Here is a 13,644-nt window from a genome sequence, read left to right as displayed (position 1 = left end):
AAGATTAAAGAAACACTGTGCATAAGGGGGGAATTGCAGTGCACAGCTAAGAAACATCAGCTCCCAGTGAGCCATAGCTTTGACCCTCTTCACTAGCTACCTAAAAGACATGTGAGTAGTTTAGATGCTGTTGTGGGACATCAAAGATGAAAGTGATGGTATAGGATGTACTTTTTCAGTGTGGCAGTTGTATTCTTTTAATATATCCCCATTTAAGAGGACTCTCCTGTTTAATGAAGGAATTCTGCAGAATAATTATGTCTTTCAGTTATACAGCAGTCTGTCTACAAAGATGAATCAACCACTTTACAAAAGGGAGGGGGAAAGTGAGGCACAGAGTGGTGAAACAATTAATCCCAGGCCACAGAGCTATTGTCTGGCAATAGCTAGAGCTCTAGCCTTCATTCCCCCACCCTGCATGCTTCTTCCCACCCTGGGTGCTTCATCTTTTGCAACTTCCTCACTGTTTCCACAGTAAACCCCTCAAGACAAGTTCAGAAGGAGGAATTGCCCATAACAGCGAGTCCCCCACATTGTTCTGTTGGGAGAGGGTTTGTCTCCTCTGTGTCAGAGGCTCAGGGATTGCCAATAGATTTCAGAATCCCTTGGGCTTTCTCAATTCCTTTTAGATCAGCAATAGGCCACGACCAACCACAGAGAGGTCATGCTGATTCTGTATACTTCATCCTTTCCCTGATCCCTGGCAGTGCAGCACCATCGCAGTGGGAGGAATTATGTGGAGGGGTTATTTCAAGAGCCAGTTGAAACCAGTTTTTGTGTTGGGCAATGTGCAGACACATAATCTGGTTTAAGTGATCAGAAACTGGTTTAAACCTGTAACAGAAGTGAAGTTCAATGCACATAAACCATTTTCAAAATGGCTGGAACTGGTTTAAGATAAACCTGGTTGAATGTAGTATCAGGCTTAACTCATTTAGGTCAAACTGGTTTATGAAACTTCTGTCTCAGACCGCTTCCTCAGTCAAGTTATATCAGAGTCCTCCAGCATCCCAGCATGCTGTGTGGCCCTGAGCTGGACTGTGCTGACTGCTCCACTGGAGTTTGGGGCCAGGGAGGGGGGTTAAACTTCCCTTCCCCTGAGTACAGAGCTGTCCTGCTTACTTAGAGCTGACTACAACTGTGGACTACAAATCCCAGAGGCACCTGGAAGCAGGAAGATGGAATGATGAACAAACCTGCAAGTTCTGCTGCTCTGATTCTGCACTGCAAATCCCAGAGACCTCATGGCAGTAGGAAGAGGAAGTGAACACACAGCCTATGCTGGCTACATGCCAGAGAGCCTTGCTCTAGCACCCTCTGGCTTCTGGCTTGAGCCACTGCAGGCACATGTCTGCATTTCCTGAATCAAAAGTGAATGTCTGTTCATTTGCGTATTGGCTCGATCTTTGCAGCTTAAACTAACCTGCAAAGACTGAATCAATTCAGGCTCAGGATTTTTGACCATCTGTACTTATAGAATCATAGAATATGAGGGATGGAAGGGACCTCAGGAAGTCATCTAGTCCAGCCCAGTGGTCCCTTCAATTTCTGAACAATGAGTTACCTCATGCTTTGATGGGTGACATATATTCACCCATCAGACCTCTTTGTCTATCAACTCAGTTTTCTATTGCACTTTACTTTTAAATGCACTGGGAATTTATTTTACTATTTTCATGTGTCAACTTAAAATGGCTCCACTGTTTTTCTTCATGTCTGAAAAAGAATTTATCTTTAAGTGTTTTTTTCTCTTTAAGGGATATTTGTGGAAGTGGCCTCCACAGTAACAGCGATTTGAATTTGTATACAGTTTCAATACTAATGATCTCCTTCTGTTGCCTGTGGCATTGAGTTTGCTTCCTTTCACCCATGTCTATGCTGTAGTGCTGTGAGCGCCAACAGACAGTCACTGATGGAATGTTCTTGGCAGCTGTGGGACCCAGATGACCAACTTTGGAATATGTTGTGCTTTTGCAGCAGTGACATTTAGGTCTCTGACTTGTTTTTTGGCCAGGGTCTGTTAGCTGTACAGGTACAGAACTGCCTGTTGGTTTGGTACAGGGTCAGTCTGTTCATTTTTGTACCTCTAGACACTTAATTCACCTTGGATTGCAAGATATTTTTTCTCCCTACTATTTGTTTGAGAAAAAGATTATGTACTGTGTTCCCACAAGATTTATATACAACCTCTATCTCTTCTAGGTAAAAAGAAATAGCTTCTCGTGCCCATATTAGGCTGATGTGGAAATTAATCTCTAGAAATACTAACACACACTCTATCACCTCCAGGTATCTACCTCTAACATAGTCAGAAGTGAATCATAAGCTTCTTTGCACAGAATGTACACTGAAATCTCTTTTCTTGCCTTTTTTCTCCCAATTCACATCTCTGTAACAGCACTGTGTCTCATTACTGTGAGGGTAACTTCTTGTTCCTTATTACTCCACTGTCTTTGAGAATTGTTATCTTCTGACTTCTGTGATAATGAAGCTTAAAAATAAAGATTTTAATGGAAGGATTTTGTAGCATTGCCAAAACTAAAAGCACAGCTATATCTAAAATAGGCTCCTAGTGATAAATCATTTTAAGTTTCGTAATTTTGAAGCTACATTTGAAGACTATGCAAACAGTTTCTGAAAAAAAGCTGTTCTTACTGCTTAAAACCCCAAGCAGAAATCTTCAAATATTGTTAAAGCACATTCACATTTTATTACCACAGATGCCTAGGCAGCTGTATAGAAATCCATCAGTAGTTGATGTTTTTGAAGCACTGACAGCCAGTCTGCAGGGAAAATAAAGTAAAAAGGGCTAATCCTGGATTAAAAGGTATGCAGATTACTCTCATTTTAATGATAAATAAAACCAAAGTCAAACAACAACAAGAGCACAATACCTAGCAGAGAATATAAAAGATATTTTGAGGGACTCCAGCAGTTTTGCAGAAGTCCTAAACAGGAGAGAGATGCTGTTGTGAAAGTGGATTTGAGTATCTTACTTCTTGGATGTCCAGAGATCAGGTCACATGCTAAGGCAAAAAGCTAGACCTCAGAGTGGCAAAATGGAAGGATTCACATTTCCAGTAATTACTATTGTTGGCACTTTGCAGTAATTATTGCATGGGTAATAGTTTAGGGTACCTCCTTAGATTCAGTTCCCCTGCCCAAATGGTGGTCATCGTAGTAGCCATATAGGGAAAGGAGTTGGAATTCCAGTTACACAGAACCTCATATATTCTAACTGAGAAAACTTAGATTTATATTCCATAAAACTCTTTTTGGTGCTCTGAGGTTGAAGCTGATTCCTAAGTGATGTGGGAAGAGCCTTCATGTTTCCTGAACCCCAATTCTTGCCTTTTGAAAATGTATACCTGTAAATACATAAAGATGGATGGTGTCATTTTATGATGAAAATAGCAAAAGTTTCTCTCAGTTTTGCATTTTGATTTTCATGTGCATATCTAGCTGGCTGAGGGTTAATCATGTCTACACTTCCACCAGACAAATGATCAGTGCTTAATCCATATATATTTCCAGTAAGGCATCCATTTATTTGTATAAATCTCTTCCCCTCAATGTGCCTCATTTCGACTTCTAATCACCTGGTAGGATACTGAACTAATTCTCTACTCAAGTAAAATAAGCAAAATGTAGTCATATACAAGTGGAGCCATGTTAAGTTAACATGTTATGATAGTAAAATAATTCCCAAGTGCATTTAGAAGTAAACTGCAATAGAAAATTGACTTCATAGACTCATAGATACTTGGGTCAGAAGGGACCTTAGCAGATCATCCAGTCCAACCCCCTGGACAAGAAAGAGTGCTGGGTCAGACGACCCCACCCAGATGCATGTCTAGCCTCCTTTTAAAGACCCCCAAGGTAAGGGAGAGCACTACCTCCTTTGGAAGCCCATTCCAGATTCTGGCAACCCTTACCATAAAGAAGTTCTTCCTGATGTCTAACTTAAATCTGCTCTCCATCAGTTTGTGGCCATTTTTCCTAGTTACTCCAAGGGGTGCCCTGGTAAATAGAGCATCTCTTATATTCCTTGCTGTGTCCCCTGCCCCCTGATGAATTTGTAGGCAGCCACAAAATCACCTCTCAGCCTTCTCTTGTGGAGGCTAAAGAGATCCAGGGCCCTCAATCTCTCCTTGTAGGGTTTTGCCTGCAGGTGGCCCTCCTCTGAACCCTCTCAAGATTGTCCACATCCCTCTTGAAGTACGGTGCCCAAAACTGGATGCGGTACTCCAACTGCAGCCTGACCAATGCTCTGTAAAGGGGAAGTATCACCTCCTTGGACCTGTTTGTCATGCACCCGCTAATGCATGATAAAGTGTGGTTAGCCTTGTTGATCGCATTGTCACATTGACGACTCATGTTTATCTTGGAATCAACAGTGACTCCAAGATCCCTTTCCTCTACTGTGCTGCTGAGAAGGTCATCTCCCAGCCTGGAAGTGTGCTGATGATTCCTTCTTCCTAGGCGCATCACCTTGCATTTCTCCTTACTGAACTGCATCCTATTCTCTTCTGCCCATTTTTCCAACCTATCCAGATCCACCTGGATTCATTCCCTACCCTCTGGTGTGTTAACTTACCCCATAATTTGCTATCATCTGTGAATTTGGACAGAATGCTTTCCATGCCCTCATCCAAGTCACTGATGAAGACATTGAATAGCACCAGTCCAAGGACCGAGCCTTGTGGGACTCCACTGCCCACATCTTTCCAGGTTGATACCGACATCTTTCCAGGTTAATACTTGCTAGATGAAGAGGTTTGATGGATGAATGTATGTCACCCATCAAAGCATGGAGAAGATCATTTTTCAGAAATTATTCAAAGCTTAAAAGTCTGACACAGATCTGCTTCATTCAAGGACCTGTAGCATCAAAAGCGCATTCATTCTTCTGATCATTATTATCTAAAGAAGAAGATCTCAGCACTGATTAGGTTTTCCTGCAGAACTCCAAAGATGGGATCTTGTAAGTTGTACAAGAGTTTCCTTGTTTTGTCCATTTCAGTCCTTCCACTCTCCCACTTCAGCTCACAATCTTTCTCCAACTTCTTTCCATTCCTTGAAATGCAATATTAGACTTATCTGCCCGTGGCTTCCAAAAGGTTCCTTCTTTTCTATAATATGATCTACTCTGTGTACAGAACAGCATACACGAACTTGCTACTTGAGCTGAAGGACTCTTTTGCTCACATCTATCATTTTCTGGTCAAATGAAAATACAGGACCTGGCAGCAGTGGGAGATAGCTGTCAGTGGAATATGTTGGTGTAATCTAATACTCATGGAAGTGAACAGAAAGTTTCTCAGGGACTTCAGCGAAACTCAAGTAGGCTCAAGGAGACAGCTAGCCAAGGAATTTATGGAGTTTCCCATCAGTGGGAGGGAACTGCAACCCAGCAACAACAGGCTTTTCTTCCTCCTAATCACAGTCCCTAGAGACCTTACCAGTGCATGGATGTTAACCAGTCCTCAGGTTAAGCTGCAGCATACATTTTTACCTCTGTACAGAAAACAAAAACGTTACTCTAAACTTTGTGAACTGATTGTATATCACATTTTGATAGGAGTTTTGAACAATTCAGGTTCATCATCAGGTTCTGCAGCAAAAATGACCCATCATCTGATGCTTTTTTCAAGTCACAAAGACTTAGAAAAGCTGGCTGCAAATTTCAGAGTAATTACCACATCAAACAATGCAGACTTTCACTCCTGTGGGAAGGTGATGGCCTACGGACTTACCAAACATTACATCTAGACAACTCTCTTTTGGCTTCATGCTTACACTGCCTTGCATGCATAATTTATTCCATATCACATTGTCTTTACTTTACAATAAAGGGCATGAATTAACCATTAATTTCAACAGCATTGCCTGCTTATGCTAGCTATAAGTTTGGCCTAGTATACTGGTTTCAGATCCACTTGCTTCACATGATAGTATGTGACTGTAACTACATCCTACTACTACTACTTTTTGATGAGCTATGTTCTTTTTTGGGTTCTGAAATCACATATGTGGAAGGGTTAAGGTAAGCTGTATTTGTAGAGAGAGGAGAATCTGGATAAGCCAACATGAAAGTTATTCATAGCTGCTGAGCAGCCCTTTGACTGCAGGTGGATTTGAACCTACTCCTTAATAATCTGCATTTTATAAATTCGTGAGATAAATCTGAAAATCATAGTTAAGACAATACAGGTGCGGGGGATATTGATAAGCAAGCCACTGAAGGAATGTGGTATGTTGAACTGTGGTACATTGAACTGTTGGGGCCAACATATATAATAATCACATAGCTGCAGGGTGATGATCTGCTCAGTGATGAGTGGCAATATTTCATCTGAAGTAGATGTGCTCTGCTCTTGGCTTAAAAAAATGTCAAGGCACTCAGGGAAATAAAATGGTGGAAATGGGCTGATCCTAAAATAAAACCATAATTATCAGCTGGGAATTTACTTTAGGGACCAGAATATGGAGAACTACATGAAGTAAGTTAATCCTGTTCTGAATTTATGGAGACAAAACCTAAAATTACTCAAATATTTACATTTTTTCAGTGGCTTTAATCCATTTTGCCATTTAATTGTATAAAGCCATCTTCTGCAATGAGGAGACCAGTATTTTTAAATAAATTGTGTTTTTAAATTAAAAAAGCTTCCAATACATAAAGAGCTACAGATGGAGTTTTTATATACAGTTGTTTGCTCAGTAGATAGAATATTGAATCCTTCACCCATTAAATGTATCCTCACCACAGATTTGCTGCACCTGCTATTTTACATTTCAGTATATTTCAAACTGAATATTTATGGTCCATTCAAAATGAAATGTAGACTGTCTCTAAAAATGGATTTTAATAGCACAATGATGACACCTACTGGACAGAGTTAACAACATTCAGCACTTTGCACTATCTAAATTATGCAAAACAAAGAACACTTTACCACGTGTGAGGAATAGCAGGCATAAAATGACATATTGCAGATTTATATAAACATCTTAATAGGTTTTTCTTTATTCACTTTCTAAGTAATCAAAAGGTGCTTTGATTTTGTACCAAATATGCACAAAATCCTCCCAACAAACTTGGAAACATGCTCTGATAGCCAACAAGCTCCACAGATCCCTAGGTTATTCAGCTTCCACCACGAGGCTCATTGCAATGGCTCTAGAAAATCTGTGCTGATTCATGCTGCAGCAGCGTACATTGTCTTCAGTCCTGGACCACTGCAGCTCCCAAGGTGGCCAGGTCTGTCACCCAGAACCCCCGCTTCTCATGTATCCAGTTAAGCTGGTTTAGTGACTCCATGCTGCTAATACCTAGCAGCTTTGTCTGCACACAAGGATCTTGCTGCAAATCTCAACTTTTAAAGTTTCCCTTGGTCAATAGCATGTATTTGTACAGATAAATAGTAACAAAATGATCCACAGTGCAGCTCTATGTGGTCTATGGACAGGGACAGCTCAGCAGTTCCTATTTGGAAACTGTCATTTGATAAGGTTTCTAATTAATTCCCTCAGACAGTAGTTGGTATGAACCTCTCCCTGCTGGATTTCCTGAATCACACCACAGATAGCCAGATGTTTCCATGATGAACGGCAGTGAGCAAGGTGAGAGCTGATCGATAAACCATGGATCCTGTGACCAAAATAAAATAAGTAGTTGACTTCCAGTCACTTTTTTCTCTGTACTTACATTTTGTGCAGCTTTTTATCCATGAGTAACCTTCAGAAGACAAAGTGGTGCCTATGACTGCTAGAATCATCAGTGTCTTGGATACCAGAGCCCTTTGTGGCTCCAAAAATGCTCCATGAAAGTTTGTGAGGGTCATTTCTGGTGTCTTATGTTGTCTCCCTCTTCTAAACCTGAGCAGTTCAGGATACAGTAGCAAAAGTGTCTTAGGGCTATAAATCATTAGCATGGCTGCAATCAGCATTCTGGCTTACAGTGTAGGTCCAGTGCACTGAGATTTCATTTCAGGGAGGAATGATTTGAAGACCTGTTTTCCAGATTTTCAAATAGTTAGGAGGAAAAATAGGCACCAGATGCTAGGAATAGAAAAGCAGCTAAAAACGGAAATCAGCAAGAGCATTTAGAGATTTGAGGGAGTTGATCAAGTGGATGACATGGAGCAGATAAGAAAGGAGTAAAACAGCAGATTATAAGGGCCATAGGAATTTAAAGAGGGATTAGTGTGATCTGTGGGTGTAAAGAGAAGTGACATTTTTCAAGCTATCTGGTCTCTGAAAGCACTCTACAGCCATGTCATAACACATGTGCACGGCTGCAGAGTGTTTTTTAAATGGCTGATCATGTGAAAAAGTAATCCTCATTCAATCAGCTAATAAATGAAGTTGCTCTAAATTAAATTGCCTTAGGGAACTTGTATACAGTTCCCTAAGAGGGTTACCTGTCATGCCCCTTGTCTGCCACAGAGAGGAGGCAGAGAGTCTTCTCTTCATGTAGCCAAGGAAGGAGAGGGAGAGCTCAGCCACTGGGGGTAGAGGGGCTCTGGCCAGCACCCCCACCCCCAGGGAGAGGGTTCCCAGTGCCCAATGGCACTGCTCAGGGGGTCTACACCCCCAAGAGAGCCCCCCACATGGGGAAGTCCCTGGCCAGCTGCTGGTGTTGGGTGGGGGAGCAAGCCAGGAGACACTATGTCAGCTTCCAGGGCAGGTTACAGCACCCTCTGCCCCCTGGCCTCAGCCAATGCATGATGGCTCAGGGCCCCCACCACCAAACACCAGATGTCTGTTAACTTCCGACGATGCTCCAACTTATAAAGCACTTAAAGTTACAGCCTTATTGATAACTCCAGTAAGCATCCAGTGTAACATTTTTTTCCTTTCAGTTTTCAAAAAATTCAAGTTTTCTGTTTTTCCATCCCATTTTACCCCAAAACAGTGTTTCTTTGATCACCTTTTCTGCACTACTCCCAACTCATTTCCCATGATGAACATAGGAGCTCCACTCTGGAACTCCACATACAATAGGTAATTAATAATGTTCTCCAATATATGTGCCAGTAACTTTGTGATCTTAGGTGTGCTTGCTGTGAAAGTTAGAGTCGCCGGCTCTCCTGCAGTGACTGGCACAAAACTTCTCCTTCACTAGATCATGTTTCCTAGTACAAAAGCTTTAGTGATCCCTGAGTCCATCTGCTTGTATGCTGCTGTGCACTTTGCTCTCTGTCCACTAAACAAGAGTGCCATAATATGTTGAAAATTACTTTTGTAGTAAAATTCTGCTGCCACTTCCACCTGAGCAACCCTGTTGAAGTTAGTCTGGTATTAAGGGCCAATATTAGGGACATGAATGACGCGTGCCCCCGGCAGCTAAGGGGGCACAGTGGTGGTGGGAGCACGGTGGCAGGAGTGCAGTAGCAGTAAGCATGGAGCTCCCACAGATGCCACTGGCACCACTGTCAGGGTGCACCACCATGCTCGGGGGTGCACATGCACCCCCTACGCATCACCAGTGATTAGGTAGTATTCTTTGGTCTTACTTTAGTAGATTGGTTTTCTTTCTCAGAAGTATCTACATAAACCAAAAGTTAGGCACAGATGCAAATTAGATTCAAAGATATCCAAATATCACAGGTGTTTGCATACATGGTATTGATTTGATTGGACAGACAAAGAGCAAAGTCCAATAACTGAAAGTTAGAACCTAAAGAAAGACTCGCATTTTTAACAGATGGACGATTAACTGATGAAACTGATTACCAAGGTAAAATTCATGTAACTTTTCTATCAATTTTCCACCAAAACTGGATGTGTATCTAACGGATATGCTCTACTTTGCTAGATATCATGCAGCAATCCCTTGTGAAATTCTATGGTCAATAATATTCAAGGGCTTACACTAGATTATCATAGTTGTGTTTTCTAGCTTTAAGAATCTATTAAGTCTATCCCCCTCCTCCCTTTGGGGTGTTTTAGTTCAGGGGATTGAACCATCTTTAATAACATCAAACCTTACTAGAGACAAAATAGAAGTTTCCACAAGCAAAATATGAACCACAGAAAAATACATTCTTAACAGCTAAAAAGGAAAAGCAAAAAGGAAAAAAATCCTGTTTATGCCTGAGCAAAGATCAAAGGGCAAACTGCAGGACATTAAACTCCCCGTTGTAGCTGATGTACACTCCTATTATATAGCTCAGAGTGATTTCTATGACTTCATTCAGCAGCTGTGAGGAGAAAGAAGCCGTTACCAGTGTTGTTAATCAGGGCTTAAATGGACAGGTTCAAGCACTACATGCTTTGTTTTATAAAAGATTCATTGGGGATGCACTAACAATTTATATTACATTCTTCCAGGAAGGCTACAGATTTCAGCTATCGTAAGATGGTATCGTGTGATGTACACAAGATCAGCATCACACTCCTTAGCACCATGCAAGAAGGTGGATCTTGGGATAGTCTGATGAATGGTTAGCACCAAACGGAATACAGGGCATTTGTAGGGGGTTTCAGTTGAAGTGTTTTTTTAAAAACACCACTTCAGTTTAGGGTGAAGTAAACCCCCGTGTTGTGTACACCCATGACCTTACCTGTCCTTACCTGCCCCCTCCCCCAAACAGCACCCACCCACAGGCACCTGGCTCAGGTGGTCCCGGGGGGCACGGCAGCTGTGGAGGGAAGCAACAGACCCCCGCACAGCACAGACAGGCAGGCAGGCTCCAAGGAAGAAAAGGAAAAAAAAAATCAGGCTCGCCATTTTTTTTTTCCTTCAGTGCAGCCTGCCTTCCTGGGCTGCTGCCAGGCTGCCATTCTGGGGCTGTCGGCACAGCTCCTGAGACTCACGGAGCCCGGTGATTCCCTCCATGGCTGTAAAGTAGCAAACTAAAACTCCTTGGAGGTAAAGGAATTTGCTGTGCCCCAGAGTCACTTATACTGCCAAATTTGCTACAGCGGCTGGAATTAATGCTCAATACGCTGCCGAATTTGCAAACTCATGCAAACAGCAGCACCATTAAAGCGGTGCAAAAAGACATTTAACCCGCTTTAATGTGTCGTCTACAAATGCCCATAGCTTTCTACTACCTTTATTGAAAAGAGGAAATAGTGCTCTGTTTTCTTTAACTAGCCAAAAAGCAATATTTCAAAAACTTTAATTTGCATAGACCATCTATCCATAGGGATTCATTTTAGATGCACATGAACTTGGGAACTGAAAAAGTTCACAGAAAGGAATGTGACAAAGATCTCATTTCTAATCTGGGGAATATGGAGCAGTATCTTACTTCACTTTACGCACCGAAATGCCCAGCCACGTAACTGCTATTCTTGGCACTTACGCCTGAAGTCCCAAAACTTGTTCCTTCCAATATATTGTTTTTAAATAAAAAATAAATCTTAACTGAAGCTATTTAGTTGTTGTTTCTAGGGAAGCAATGTCACAGAATTACCTTGGGATTGGCAGACTGCTAATTGAAGTCCCTATGGATAGATAAGATGTCTCACCTGTGAACAGGGACAGGTGTGTGAGCACATCTGTGCACTGCTATTGATTATACATTATAATAAAAAGGTTGCAAGCAGTTTTGACTTCTTCATTCAGAGCATATGTGTAATCTTAAGTTTAGAATTTTATTTAAAAACTTTCTGAGTTATGAATCATTTATAGCTAAAGGATGACTCATGCATGTTGACAGAATGACCCATGGTTAGCTTATTTGTCTGCAACAAATAAAATGCTTCTAATGAATCAAGACAGGTTATTCAGAAGATGCTGACAAAGTGGGATTGGGTGGGTTTTTTTTAGGGTTCACAATAAAAAAAAATCATATACTTTGTCAGGATTTCATTGGGATTTTTTTATTTTTTGAGTAATGAATGAAGTTGTTTTAACATAGTGTTAATGCAGTGAGTGCTGGGCAAAGGAATCCAATTGAAAGACTGTCACAAGACTCTTTTGTTTCACTGACAAGAGTTGTCATGTTCTAGTGACACCTGACGTGCAGAGCACAAACTGATAAATAGCTTAAAGATGAAATTGTCAGTCACCATTACCTTGCACAAGCAATTATCTGTTTTGGTGGCCTGTGGTGCCTGGCCAAAGGATTCAGGCTCCTATCCACAGGAACATGGAGAGAGAGGTGGCACCCTGTGGATATGATATACTTAGCCTCAGGTAGTGAGGGAGTAACTTAGCAGCCCAGTGCAGAAGAACTATTTAAAGGTTGGTTGGTAATGATGATCCTAGAAACAGATGGATTTTTTGCACTCACAGCAGGAGAAATGCTAGGTAAGGCTGTGTGCATGCTGGTTAAAAATATATAGTAAAGGAAATAAGGTAATTCATAAAGTAACTGGGCAGTTAAATGTTGAAAAAATGTTTTTAAATACACATACATTTTAGAAATGAGTGCAAACTTTAAGTTGAAGTCTTAGGAAATCATTTAAGTTGAAAGAACACCAGTTCTAAATTATTTAGGATTAAAATGATTGATGCTAACCCAGTTTGCTAGGGCCCTTTAAAAAGTTGCATATACAAGGCACTCTCCCTTCTGTACTCCCCCAATACTTCCCTGCCATCAAAGAAAACTGATTTCAGGCTACATTTGTTTCAAACTGCTACACCACTACAAGCTGGCGCAATGAAGTGACTGAATAATACAACTGTTTGAAGTTTTCTTGTTTCTGGCTACCTGGATGGAAATGTAGGAGCGGCTTTAGCATAAGCAGAGCCTTGTGAAGTAGCTGCACAATGTGGACAAAGCTGCCCTAACGAATAGGGACCTACTGAATTCATGGTGGAAGTAGAGTGTGCGGCAGCTCCTTTACTCTTATGTGTTCCCCCACGTGCACCTTACCTCTTGCCCACCCCCCAGCTGCTAATTAGCAGAGGACCCCCGTCTCTTCCTCCTGATCAGCAGGGAAGCTAAAGCCACAGCTTTAAACATAGCACCATTTTTGCCTCCCTGCCAGTCAGCAGCAAACAGCAGAGCCATCAGCAAATCAGTGGCAGGAGGAAAAAACCATGCCGTATCTCAAACCTCAGTTTTCACCTCCCTGCTGATCAGGAGCAAGCTGCACGTGGGGCCCCTCCACCACTCAGCAGTGGGGGGAGGGGGACCTGCAAGATTAAAGGAGCTACAGTGCACCCCATTTGTGCCATGAATTCAGTAGGTCCCTAATCATGAAATAATACACATTTAAAGACAAAGCTGACATCCATTTCCATAGCCTGTAAATCAGGTGGGTCATTATTTTGGCTGGAGGAATTATTTTTCCTTTAGGAATTTTGGTGAGCTTTTGCAGGCTGGGGTTGTGGGGTGCTGACTCAGCCCAGCACAGTGCATGGGGTGCTGATCTGACCTGGCACAATATGGGGGTACGGACCCAGCCTAGGGTGTGTGGGGGGTGTAGAATTGATCTCATTAGGCCCGGGCCGGTCAGCTCTGCACCCACCACCAGGGGTGCCACACCCATCATAGGGTGCTGGGCAGATGGGATAGGGTTGTGGGGGGTGGCATCCAGGAGTGGGATGGGTTGAGGCCAGGGCTAGGATGGTGGAGCACTGACAACACGGGATCTGGACCAGAGCAGAGCTGTGATCCCTGTAATTTGTGGAGCAGATTGTGGCTCTGCCCTGGTCCCATACTCCAACTAGACATCAGT

Source organism: Crocodylus porosus, unplaced genomic scaffold (assembly GCF_001723895.1).
Source record: "Crocodylus porosus isolate Cpor-Errol unplaced genomic scaffold, CroPor_comp1, whole genome shotgun sequence".
NCBI lineage: Eukaryota > Metazoa > Chordata > Crocodylia > Crocodylidae > Crocodylus > Crocodylus porosus.
Note: the sequence above shows the minus strand (reverse complement) of the source record.